We start from the raw sequence: 13,957 nt of genomic DNA, 5'->3' as shown, positions 1-13,957 counted from the left end.
TACACATATTCTGAATTAACATACATTTAAGTATTTCAGTGTTCTTTTTTAGTCCTAATGTTCCATTTTCAGTTTCTTCACATTTGATTTACAATTATATTATCTGGAAAACAGAAAAAGTGTGCAACAGCAAACTTCAGGTGGTGTTATAGTGATCTGTGTTACCTGGCTCCATTTGTCATTTTCTTTCTTCCCTTTTTTGTTATTATTTATTGTCATTTTGCCTGTGGCAAGACACAGTTTTTAAATGTGGACTTCATGATGTTGTGAGTCAATCTAGAGAAGGTAAAGTATCTCAAGGGCAGCACAAACGATAAGTATTTCTGAATTTTAATTTTAAGCATTTTAGCATACATATGCAATGGAGGTTTATTTATTGAATTTGAAAAATTAATTCCTTACAGCCTTGAGTGTATTTTGCTTTGTCTGCCCCTGGGTTTGTACATATTGGTGTTTTTTTCCTTTTTAATATTTCAACAGGTGAGGTTAGCAAGACAGCTGATGATGCTGTTTTACACCTAGAGGTCTTATGGAACCAGAACTGCATCCAGAAGAGGAACAAACAATTTTGGGGGATGGTTTAATAATTGCCTTTGGTAGGACTTGTCTCACATTCATTAAAAAGTTCAGGTGAGGCTGCTTCCTTGATCTTCATTTCTTTTCAGTTGCCAGGCAAACAAACAAACAAAAATTCTTTCCTGAAAGCTGTTTAGTTATCTAACCTCGAATATCTTTGACTAGGGTGGAAGTTACACATCTCAAATATCTCCATGTTTAGAAGTTAAAACTTGGCAGACATTTGCTGGAATGCGTGACTAGTCTGTTTTTCTTGCTTTTGAAAGCATTTAAAGTAGGCTAGAATTTTAACCTTTATATAATACCATCATAATAGTTTTCACTCTTAAAAATACTATTGTGTTCTTTCTTCGGTAAATGAAAAATACATTGTTGTCTAATTATCTTTGATGTAGGAAATGACTGGAGAACAATTAATATAAAGATCATGATTTTTATTACTTAGGAAATGATAAGGGAATATTAAAGTTCTCTAGTTTATACTTACAGATATTTGAACTTATCTTCTTTTCTCATTTAGTTTTATAACTAAATCTGAACTTAGGCTTGTAAAAGTGATAATATATACAAAGCCTACAAAAATGTATCTTGTATAGAAAGTAGACAGCAAGTATTCACTTTTGCCTGTCAAGGAAATGCCCATAAGAATTGTTGGTAGGCGTCTAAATGTGGAGGTAAGTAATAAGCAGGTATTGACTTCTGTTGAGATCAATATCAAGATTTGTTGACCCAAAGAGGTTAAAATTGACTGAAGAGTGGGACAATAAATCTTGTTATTGACTAGAAAGCAGAAGTCAATATATGTATTATTATAAACATTTTTCTTTTACTGTAGATGATAGGGGTGGAGTCATTTTTAAGACCTTAAATGCATATAGCCACATGTTGTTTATACCATCGTGGTGGCCAACGTAGGCTCCTTGGCTTACCAAAAATGCATTTACTCAAATGACATCAATAACATTCCTAGATCATTGTTCATGGTGTCAAACATTCTTCTTCCTGTACTTCAGGTTCTCTTATCCTGATTAATATCAAACTGAAATGTATTCTACATTTCAAACTTGTATGATGAAATTTTGTTAGAAAGGGAAAAAAGCAGAAAAGATATTTAATTTTTTTTTCCTCTGGAGTGTAGAGCTCTCCAGATTCTCTGATTACTGCTTCCACTGTGTGTGTGTGTGTGTGTGTGTGTGTGTGTGTGTGTGTGTATACGTACATGTGCACATTTTGTGGACACATGCACATGTTCTGTGTGCCCACTTAATAGTCTTCTATTTTCAGGCAACAGAGACTTCCTTCCAGGTTGCCCATTGCTAAGATGACTCTGCTCCTCACATGAGATATTATATTTACCAGGTAATTTTAAAAGCATGACAAGATAAAGACACGTTTAAAAAAGTATACTTAAAATTAAGTTTTTTTGAAACCACAAAATAATGCAAATGGGGTTACCAGGTCATATTTTAGTTTTTCTATTCATACTAACCACCCAGTCACACATAAGCCAAATAGAGATTTTATATTACCATAGTTTAGAGAAGTGGAAATGGAAAACAATTTTCCATTGTTCCAAATAGCTCTCATGTTGATAAGAAATCAAACTCTGTACATCCAAGCTGAACAGGGAGTGCTGGGTTACACTAAGTCTCTGTTTGTCTAGTAGCTTTGCCTGAACTGAGGTCTGTACACATAGATCATGAGTGCATGAAATCCTGGAGGAATATTTGGCCAGGACATTGATGTTACAGACTACTAACCCAAAATTTTCTCATGCAATATGAATCCACCCTCATCCCTCCATCCCCAGCCTCCAGGTAATAACAAAGGAAACACTCATAAAGCATCTTTTCTTTCTAACCATCTCCCAAAAGATGGCACTTCACAAGGAAGAGTCAAATCCATAAATGCTCCATAATCTGCAAGTTAGGGATGAAACATGAGAGATGCCTTCAATGTCTCACACTACAGGATGCCTCCAATTCCTCAATACACCCCATTGTGCCTCACGGCTGGAGAAACCTCTGCACATCCCATTTCCTCCTTTAACTGTGAATTTCCTCGCTTCTATGGGTTTAGATTTTAATGGTTGAATTACATTTACATCTACTTGTGCATTTGCCATCAGTAGCCAAGTTCCTGCCTAAAACCTTTACTAATTTTGAGAACAAATTTCTCATAAACAGCCTCATTTAGTTTATCTATATAAATTCACATAAGAGTTCTTAACTCCTAGGAAGCTCCAGGACACCTCTCTGTACTAAATGGCAGATTTTAGCTGTCTATTGGTTTTAAGTGCTTTACAATGAATCATAGCTCAAGACAAATCAGTAATTAGGCTGAAATGATTCCAAAACCATTGAAAATGTGGCAAAATGTTGGTAGCCAGATAAGTCTTAGAATTTGTGGTCTCTAGTAAGAAGAAAATAGTTCTACAATGAAAATACACCCAAATAGTACTGAAGAATCATCAAATACGATAGTATATTGATAATACCTTAGAAATACACCCAGGTTCATACACCAAAATGTCTGCATTTTTACCATAAACATGAGAAAGTACAACATGAGGCAAGCATGTAGTTAGGGCATGGCTCTGGGTTACCACCCCCACAAAAAAAAATTATGTTTTTAATCTGATGAACCCTATTCCACAAATTCTATCTATGTATCTCCATATATATGCGAATTTTCCACAAAAATTAAGAAATTCCACTTTGACTCCTTACTACTTATGATTACTATGATAATATATAATCTTACCCTTTGCCTCACAGATATTCTCTACATAAAAATGAAAAAAATAACATGATCTAAGCCCTCTGTCTTCTTGTAGTGATAGATTTACAGGGGTCACCTGAACTTTCTCACTTGTTCTGCTGTTTAGCAACTTAGGTGGGTTAACAGATGTCCTTGAGTAGATGAAGGTCAGGGATATACTTTAAAAAACTTGTTTCTAAGTTTTGATGCCCATGACATAACGACTTTGAATAGAGCTCTGCATAACCCATTAGATCACTAGAAATGATTCATTCAATATGTTAGCCCGTATCTGTTAATACTCAATTTTGACTAAGAAATTATCCCCCATAATTGCTTTGGATGATAAAATTGTTTCCTTGGTAGATAAGCATTTTTTTAACTTGGAAGTTTAGAATTAATTACAGAGATATTTAAGAGAATCAAAGACATAGTGTTAATATTTATGTGTTAAGGAAACATGATTAACTTTTGAGTATTTATAATGTTTAAGATATTTTAGTTTATTAGAGAACAGGTAAAATTTGTGATTCAACTTAAAATGTGTAATTAAGCAATTGATTTAGGCCTGTGAATTTAAGTAGAAATTTAATTTAGTTTATACAGTAATTACAGTAAGTATATAAAGTAAGTACTAAAACATTTAAGAGAACTTGAGGTTCACAATATTTCTAGGTTTAATTTATTAGAGCCATTAGAGGTATTTTAAGTATTCTGGAAAGTTTGTTTTTAATCACACATTTGAAGTATCTAAATAAGAAGTCACATATATTTAATTTATAAATTTAGTTTAAAATGTTTGAAGATTAATTAACTTAGTTTGTACATGGGTCTAAACATTAATCAAAGGCTTCATAAAAGTGATTGCTAAATTTGCTAGACTTACAATTACAAGATTATGGAAGAGCTAAGTTTTCAAATTTTTACAACTAATAATTCAAATATATTTTTAACTAAACTCAACCTTTGAATAATCTTTCCTGAACACAAAATCTACCCTTGAAATTACGGTTACTGACAAGGCAAAAGAGGCATATCAGAAGCAAAACATTCACATTGACAAAGGTGGTGTGTAAGAAGGTAAAGAAGTATTAAATTATTGTACTAGTAAAGACCTCCCACAACGACTGCCTACCAGAGACGTCTTCAAATACTCTCAACTTCTGGCAAGTTTGACAGTATTAGTACTGAGAAGCAGAGCAGAGCAAAGGTCACAAACTCAGGCCCTGGGGTCAGATCCCTGTGGTTTATACCCACGTTGCTTTATGTACTAGCTATGAGATTCTGGGTGAATGCTCAACTTTTTAAGATTCACTTTCCTTATTTGAAAACTGGAGGTATCAATAGTGCATTGTCATAAATTATTGAGAGACTTGAATGAGATAATGCTTACAAGTACTCAGCAGAGTACCTGGCATCAAGATAAAGGCTAAATAAATGTTCATTAGTACTAGGAAGAGGAGGAATCTTCTCCTACAGGAACTAGTCTCACTCTGGTTTTTAAACAGATACCCTTAGACACAATATATGGTAATTGCAAATTCAGTGAAATCCTTTCTAGAAAGTTATGCACCTGGTAGTGGATAGAAAGAGGAAAGAACAGCTTTTTTTTTTCCCCTGGTGAATAGAAACCACAATAATCGAGAATTAAGAAGGATATTGTTTATCAACAAGAAGCAACTCTTACTTGTCTTCTGATAAAAAACTATTACCTGTTCACTCTCAAGAGAATTATAGTTTATGGCACCCAATAATTTTATGACCTCTTTAGTTTAGCCCCTGCCCAAGTGTACTATTATAAAATGAAGCAAGAAAAGAATAATATCAGAACTCAGAACTGTACATTTTAAAATATTTAATGCTGAACTTTTTATAATTATAGGAAAAATAGGAACGAACTTACCTTTATAACAAAAACTAATGCATTAAATAAATGATAATATATCTATAAATGAGTATGCCATTCAGCCATTAAGATTAATTATGGGGGTGGGGGCGCCTGGGTGGCTCAGTCATTTGAGCATCCAAGTTCAGCTTAGGTCATGATCTCGAGGTTCACAAGTTTGAGCCCCGCATCGGGCTCTGTGCTGACTGCTCAGAGCTTGAAGCCTGCTTCAGATTCTGTGTCTCCCTCTCTCTGTCCCTCCCTGCTCATGTTCTGTGTGTGTGTGTGTGTGTATGTGTGTGTCTCTCTCAAAAATAAATAAAACATTAAAAAAGATTAATAATGGAAATGTATTTATGTTATCAGGGATATGCATTTAGAATATACTGATAAATGAATTTTATAAGCAAGTTTCAAAGCAATATATATATATATATAATAATTCATTTTTTGTTTAAAAAAAGAGGGGGGACTATCCCGTTTTACCTATGTATATTATATACATTTATAACATATATAATAATAATAATATAACATATATAATAATAATATATGTAAAGTAATATATATATTATATACATATACACATAGAAACAATCTAGATAGCTATATATGGTTATATGCATTATTGGCAAAGATTTTAATGTTCATGTCAGAGTTTGTGAAAAAAGGTCTCCCCTACATTATTTGCTAATAAAGGAATCACTACAACCAACCAGAAAAGTAATAGAACAGTTTCCAATGAACTGTTAAATGAGGAATCTTACTTTCGGAACTCTAAATAAGTAAAAGTACTAGCATATACAGAGATATATTTCTTAGCCTCTTTTTCTGTTGACTAAAAGGAGGAACAATATACATACTCGTTATGTATGCCACAGAAATGATGCGGTGAAACTTCTGCGGTTATGTGGTAAAAGACACTGAATCTTCTACCTTGTTCTCTGTTGGATTACTAACCCAAGAGAAAGAAAAAGCCAATGCCAGGTCATGAGGATACTCAAAAAACCATATGTAGAAGTCAACATGTAAAGAAACAGAAACCTCCTTCCAATAGCCAGCAAGGAATTGAGGTCTCCAGCCCATAGACAGCTGCTTTGGAAACAGATCCTCCAAACCCAGCCAAGCCTCCAGATGACTGCAGACCCAGCCAACACCTTGACTGCAGCCTCATGAAAAACCCTAAGCCAGAATGACCCAACTAAGCTACTCCCAGATGCCTGACACTCAGAAACTGTGAGCTAATAATTGTTATTTTAAGCCACTTTAAAAATTGTGCACAGTCATACAAGCATTTTAGTTTCTAACGGAAAAAGAATGATTTAGATATATACATAGATATGTATATTAACATATTTAAATTTAACTATCATAGTATCAAAAGTACAACTATAGAATAACGTGTATAGTACAATTCAATGTTTATTTAAAAAAAATCTTGAAACCAATTTGACAATAAATTTCATATATTGAAAAAAATTAAAAAAAAAAACTCCAGATGTCTTAGACCTGAATATAAAATAAAAAAAAAAAAATCTAAACCTTTTGTCTGTATTTGTTTGAGTGTAGAGGAAAGCACCAAATGATTCATAGAAAACTACTAATGTGTGGAAGAGAAGATTATAAGCTTTTTCTTAATATACCTTAGTACTATTTTCATCATATGAAGATGATGTGCTACTTTTACAACTTTTAGAAGTATAATAAACTAAAGAAAAATGGGAGGAAATATCAGGTGTTGTATCTGGGTATTAGGATTTTGAAATTTTTTTAATTACATTTTCTTTCTTTTTGTGTCCAAGCTTTGCAATGACCATGCATGAATTAGTTAAATGAATTTAGTTTTAAATAAATTTTAAAAATCAGAAGTCAACTATAAAAGAACTTTGGAATGTAAACAAGAAGCCATTGTACTCAGTGGAGCTTCACTCGCCAACCTGATTGTAATGTTTGCTCACAGAAACGTTTAAAATGTGAAACTCGTCAGATGCTTTCCATCAGAAGAACGCAGAGTGTTTCTAGTCTATGAAATGATTGATATTTAAAGCATTCTTTATTTCTGAAGTGGGCTTCATAGGGAAGACAGTCAAGTACTATTCCTGCGAAATGCAACCACAGCAAAGTGATAAGGATCACCCAGGGCTATCCAGTAAACCGGGAATAGGACACCTCTCTCCATGTCTGGGCCAGTCAGTTGATGTCTTGTTCCTACCGACACAAACTGGTACAACTGAAAGAACTATTTGTACACTTAAACATTTCTGGGATAAAACAAACTAACATACAAACACAAAACCTCACTGGTCACTTTATATAGCAGGAAATTTTTTGTAGTTGTAGCCAACAACATGCACAAGGTACAACAGCTATCACTTTGACGACAGGCTGATGAGCCAGAATTCTGCTTAATCCATTGTAAACCACAGTTTTCACCTAGGAAACCACATGATGTGATTTAGTTGTCTCGTGTTTCTATCTCCTCTCTGCCTTAGCAAAATTAGATTCTCCTAGTCAACCTGAACTTTAAAGATATAAGTATACTTGCATTTTTTAAATGAAAGATTTGTTTTGAAGAAGGTGAGAGGAAAGAATCATCAACCTTGATCATCTCTTCTGAGCCAAGATGTTTAACTCACAGCAGCAGCCATTAAAGTTAGGAGAAAGACATGAATAAGAAGGAAATGCATACATCCCGATCTCACCGTAAAAATGTTCTCCAACTATCATGTCCCTAACAAATAAATATACCTTTAATGAAACCGTATATGTTTTTTCTTTTTTAAATTTTTTTTAATGTTTTATTTATTTTTGAGACAGACAGAACATGAGCAGGGGAGGGGCAGAGAGAGAGGGAGACACAGAATCCAAAACAGGCTCCAGGCTCTGGGCTGTCAGCACAGAGCCCAATGTGGGGCTTGAACTCACAGACCACGAGATCATGACCTGAGCCGAAGTCAGACGCTCAACCGACTGAGCCACCCAGGTGCCCCTGTTTTTTTCTAAAGATAAAAAGAAATCACTTTATTTTTCCTTTTTAACGGGTTCATCATTGCTGAGACTGATTCAGACTCATGTTCTCCTTAGGTTTCAATCGGCAATGCCTTATTTGCTTTAGATGACAAATCACTTCCATGGTTGTGATGTTTAATTCTCATAATAACATTTTAAAGTCAGTTATCAGCCCTCTTTCACAGAGGCAACAGATCAAGTGCAAAGAAGCTGAGTGATTAATTCATAGGCGTTCCGTGGTATTGACAGGACTCAAAATTAGGTCCTCTCTCACTCTCTAAATGTTATATACTTCTTCTCTTCTACATCGGCCTTCCACGCTCCTGCCTCTGTTGCAGGCTTTGGATGCTTCACAAGAATACCTCAGCCCCATTTTGCTTCTAAACACCACCCCCAAAGCCTAAAATGGAAAAGCCAACACATCAGAATTAATGATTCTAATAAACATTGAGCTAGAACACTGATTATTGGCAACCTGCCCACAACTTTGATATGTAAGCAATTATTCAGTCTACACCCATCACCTAAGAGAGGGGCTCATGGGAAACTGGTGACTCATTCCAAGACGAGTTTGGGCAAATAGAAAGGCCGAGGAAGCACCTGCACATAATAATCAGGAGGTATTGACTTCTGCTGTGGTCAGGAACAAGATTTATTAACCTAAGAGATAAATATTGACTGAAAATTTGGACAGTTCCTCTTTTTCTTCCCAGAGACCTGGTAAATTACTCTGACTGCCACTCAGACACTAAAAACTTAGAGTTTTCCTCCAGTTTTATGTCCATCTTTAGTTATAGACCTCCTGGGGGAGGAAAATCTTTGTACTATATTTTAGAGAGATATTTAAAATCCTGCTAATTATTGCTTCATATTTATCTGTTCTAACACTTACTGGCCAGAAGCCTTTTATTATACAGCAATAGGTTTTCACATCCTTGGGGCTTTTTTTCTATGGTCTTCAGTGTCTGGCTGTGAGTCCAAATTTCTATTCATCTCATATGATAGCTTCTATTCTTTCCCCCTCTAGTTTTCTCTCATCCTTAAGAAGTGGTTTGCCTCCTGTGGAAACCCCTCCTAGGCCTGCAAATTGTGCAAGTGATGCCTTGGGAATGTTGTGTTCTGGAAGCTCCTTGTTGTGACATGCTTATCACTAAGTCATAGCAAACTCTTTCCTCCTCAGATTAGTTATTCACAGATGCCTCAATCCAGAGGGCCTGGTTTGAAGTGTCAAACATCCAGGTCTCGGTCCTTTTGCCCCATAGCTTGGAGTGGTTTGCATGTGTCTTCAGATGTTGGTCAGATTTATTCTCTTTTCACTTTTGAGAATGCATAATAATCACCTCATGTAACCTGCTTTCTTTTCAGGTCTTTTTCCTCAATATTTCTTTTCCTTTCTTGGAGCTCATTCTCCTTTCAGGAAATTTAGACGTACATCCCCACATTATATTAAAAGCTTCACAACTGTAAATCAGTGAGGCTTCAAAAAATGTACTCTCCTCATTTAAATATACTCCTTCTTGATCAGAAAAATCAACACGTTCCACAGACCGTTCTTGTTCATGAGTATGTTTAAAGCGCTTATCTCCTTGACTCCAATAAATTATCAAAGTATTTGTTCTAGTTACTTTGAAATATCTCAGAAACATTTGTGGCATTAACACAGTGTACTGCAGATTTTGAAGTTTTATTGCTTTTCAGTTCTTTTCATTATAGTATATTTAAACTCCAATCCTTTTCTTTTCTTGAGATGACTGTGTTTGACAAAGACCTGCACAGAAGTATGTCTATCTTTATATGCATTTCCTCCCCCATCTCATTCCTTCAGAGACTGTTATGGTTTTTTAACAGCAGATGTTACTAACATATTTTCTAATTCTTTTTGAGAGTTTCTACCAGGCTTTGGCATGACTGGAGCCTGCAAGGCACTGAGTCCAGTGTGCTGCCCAGCTTAGGAGGTAGAATACTTGATAGAAATGCTTAATTGTGGATTGAGTACGGCCCACTTTCTAGTAGTAACACATTTTCTCAGCAAGTAACAGTAGAGTACGTGACAACTGCACTGTGCCCTAAAATAAGTTTTAGGTTGCATTGAGCTGAGGTCTGTAAAGCACTTCTTGCTTCAATATTTTACAATGTGCTTGTGACACTGAGGTTGGGAGGACAGAGCTGAAGAATGGGGCAAACTGGCCACCACAATAATGTACCTAATGTGTCTTCCAAAACTTGTGAATGGAGAACATCCCTAGGCACAAAAAAAGGTGATTCTCTGGGCTGAATTCACAAAGGAGTCCTTGCCTCAGGAAAGAGTTGGAGATAATCAACAGCAAGAAAGCCCTGGATATTCTCCAAGAGATCCAAAGAGGCTGAAAATCAACCAGCAGCCACAAGGTGGCGTAATCACATTGATGTCCTCCTTCCTGCGCTGATTTCCCATAGAAACCTTTTAATGTCAACTATCTGAGGACAAAGGTATCATTTTTACATTTAAATAAAAACCACTTATCACTAAGATTTACAAAGCATCTCGGTGCATCCAGACAGCTATCTGCGTATACTGGATAGCGTATAAATACGTAAGGTTGAGGCTGCTGAATAAAAAAAGAACCTGTGCTTTCCCCACATTTGATGACCATTTTCTTTCTGGAGGTAGTCGATTTCGTATGATACAACATCCCTTAAAAAATGTAATTTAAAGATTAAGAATAGAAAGCATTTGAAATATATTTTAGACCATATCAGAAAACTTTTGTAAAGTGCAATTTACCTTAGATATATAGGGTGAACATGAACAAGGATGCAGATATTACAGAAAATGTCTTAAGTGCCACCACAGGAGGGACAAGGGGCAGCATCTGGATGCACTCATGGCCACGTATCTTGCTGCTGTTGCTCACTGGGGCATAGGTTCCATTCTGACTGGTGTTTCAAATCCTGGCACATTCACTTGCATTCTTGGGGATTTCATTAAACTCTCTGTGCAACAATTGCCTTGAATTTGAAAATATTTGAAAACGATACTCCAAAGCACTGCTGTGGGGATGAAATGGATGAATTCATATAAACAGAGCTGCTAGTAGCCAGCAGCACATCGTGGAAATTAGATACAGATGTCCTTCAGGGTGAACACATACCCTCTCTAGGGTGAACAGCACAGCAAAATAGCTCCTGCTAGATTTCAGCACACTCACCCCCTTACCTGGCCACCCTTGCTCAGGAAACACCTTGTACAACGGTATGTCTAGGCTCTGAATGTGAAGCACCTAAAACAAGGGCTGACACAAGTAACATCAGCCCTCTAAAAATGTTTCCTGTCATCGTCATCATCATTGTCTCCCCTATGGCCTTTGCAATGTAACCTTCATATGTCAAGTTTATTCTACACATACATCAAAAATGTACCCATAGGTAGGATAAGGTGGAGAAGCAATATTTACTAGCAACTTTATAAACTAACTTGTTGACCTGATGGTAAAAACTGTGACGAATCAAACTTATTAGTGGGGTTAGTGTGAGAGAAAGATAATGAAAGAATAGAGAAGTCCCACAGGGTGGGACCTGGTTCCCCCATCAAGCCACTGGGCAGCTCTCCCTTCCAGCCCTAATCCCCTGCCTCGCTGAATGCTCACCCCAATGGGTACTGAGACCTGGCTATTCTTTTAGAATAGGCGTTCTGCTGTATTTAGTGCTTTAGGAACACTAGGTCTCTGGGATCCAATACCACCACATGACTTCCGAGGTGATGACCATTCTTCAGGGTCTGCTTGCCCAAATCAGTTTAGAATGACTACTATCCTAACTGGTGGAAGATTACATGGCATCCCTGTCATTAGTGAGTATGCAGAGGATACTGGGCAAAGAACCAGTTGGCAGAATCAAGCTCCGACAAGCCACAGGGTTTCAAGGTGCCTTTTTATTAAAAGAGCATTGTTACTTGCTTTAACTGTGGCATTAGGAACAGCGCCAATAATTGGCATTCAAGAGTGCATAATATAGGTGAGGCACCTGACCAGGGATCTTTCAATCTAAATAAAACAAGTATTAACAAAGAAAAGGTGAAGAATAAGAGTTTTGCCCTTACCATTTGCATCTAGTTCCAAGGACCTTGGCTCCCTTTTAGAAAAGGAATAAAGAACGTTCATGCCACACCACAGTCCACTTGACACGAATCCTCTGTTTTACTGATTTATTCTCAGAATGCAGTACGTAACTATATGTTTATATTGCAAAATGAAGATTTCTAAAATATTATTAGAACCTTGTATGAGGGAGGGGTCTAGCTTAGAACTCAAACATGAATAATATGTTTTAATGATATAGCAATTAAGTCAGTTTTATTGTTTTGGAACTGCTAATTTTCTACTCATTCAAGAGAGAAGGGGGCTTTTGTTTTCTAAAACAAAAATTTTCAAACTGTCACGTTTTATGCTACAGGCTGCAAGCCCTTTGACATTATCTTTTTGTGAGGCACTTTTGAAGTAAATGTGTTATTAGCACAAGAAAATTATGACTATTGTAAACAAACAGTAACTACTAGTTTTTGTTATGTTTGACACATGGTTATGGAGCTGTGGCAGCACTAAGCCACTTGAAAAGTCATTGATCCAAAGCACAGTATTTTCAGGGCAGCTACTGTAAATTCTTCCGTAACACAATCATATTGGGTAGTTTACGACAAGCTCTGAAGCAGTCACTGGTTACTACATGGAAACATTCACAGGGCAAAAGGAGAAACATTATTATATAGGAGCCCCATCCACAGGGACAGCTTGGGACCAACATGAAGTTGTACTGGGGGATATCCCATAGGGGTTCTGGGGCCCTCAAATCAGCCCAGAGAACTGTTGACATGGTACCTTAGTGACATGGTGCTCACTCTACATGGAACAGCAGCTTGGAGAGGTGATGGGGTTGTAAAATTGGGGGGTGGAAGTGAAGTTCCAGGATCTCTACCCAGACTTCAGAAGAACAGATTTGAACATCTGTTTTACATATTAAACTTCTGAGCAAGACTATGTTTAAAGGGCTACTACTTTAAAAAAAAACAACAACTGTTGTTATTTTAACTGATGTAATAAAAAGGATTAATACTGGGGAAACTGAGAAAGGGAAATGAAAGGAGAATGAAGTTAAAAGAGGCATAATTAACACTGAGTCCTTGGGGTATGATTCCTGAGAAGTCATGGATGAGGGTCCTGACAGCTTTTCTGGGCTCAAGGATGGAATTCATTTGGATGATGAAGAGCCGGAAGAGAAGAAAAAATTAATAAATCAAACAAAAAATCTCTTCTGAATAGAACTTTTAATCCTAGCCATACCAAGCTAAAAATTTAGATTATCTATTTCATCCATTTTTTTTCTTAGCAGAAGCATTTCATTTATTTAAGTTGGCATAGTTAATTGTATATGTTAACATGGCTAGGCTATGATGCCCAGATGTTTGGTCAAATGCTAGTCTAGATATTACTGTGAAGGTGCTTTGTAGATGGGATTAACATTTACAATCAGTTGATCTTAAGTAAAGCAAATCAGCTCCCATAATGTAGGTAGGCCTCATCCAATTAGTTGAAGGACTGATGAGCAAAAAAACTGAAGCTTTCAGAATTCTGCCTCAGTAACAGAAATCCTGCCTCAATTTCCAGCCAGAAAGTTTGCACTACAAATTTCAGAGTTGCCAGCTCCCATTATAAACACATAGACACAAACATACATAGATAAATGTATGCTATT

At 36.2% G+C, this 13,957-nt stretch overlaps 1 long non-coding RNA gene across 2 annotated transcripts in view; it reads left to right on the top strand.

The window, feature by feature from the left end:
- LOC131504332 (uncharacterized) overlaps positions 1–7,974 on the top strand; it is a 42,107-nt gene extending 34,133 nt beyond the window's left edge. For both annotated transcript variants that reach the window (XR_009257923.1, XR_009257922.1), the window contains exons 4-5: positions 1,861–1,935; positions 7,714–7,974. This is a non-coding gene — a long non-coding RNA (uncharacterized LOC131504332). The remainder of the gene's footprint in view (positions 1–1,860; positions 1,936–7,713) is intronic.
- The last annotated feature ends 5,983 nt before the right edge of the window (positions 7,975–13,957 follow it).

This window comes from Neofelis nebulosa, chromosome 2 (assembly GCF_028018385.1).
Source record: "Neofelis nebulosa isolate mNeoNeb1 chromosome 2, mNeoNeb1.pri, whole genome shotgun sequence".
Lineage (NCBI taxonomy): Eukaryota > Metazoa > Chordata > Mammalia > Carnivora > Felidae > Neofelis > Neofelis nebulosa.
Note: the sequence above shows the minus strand (reverse complement) of the source record. Positions and strands in the feature narration are given on the sequence as shown.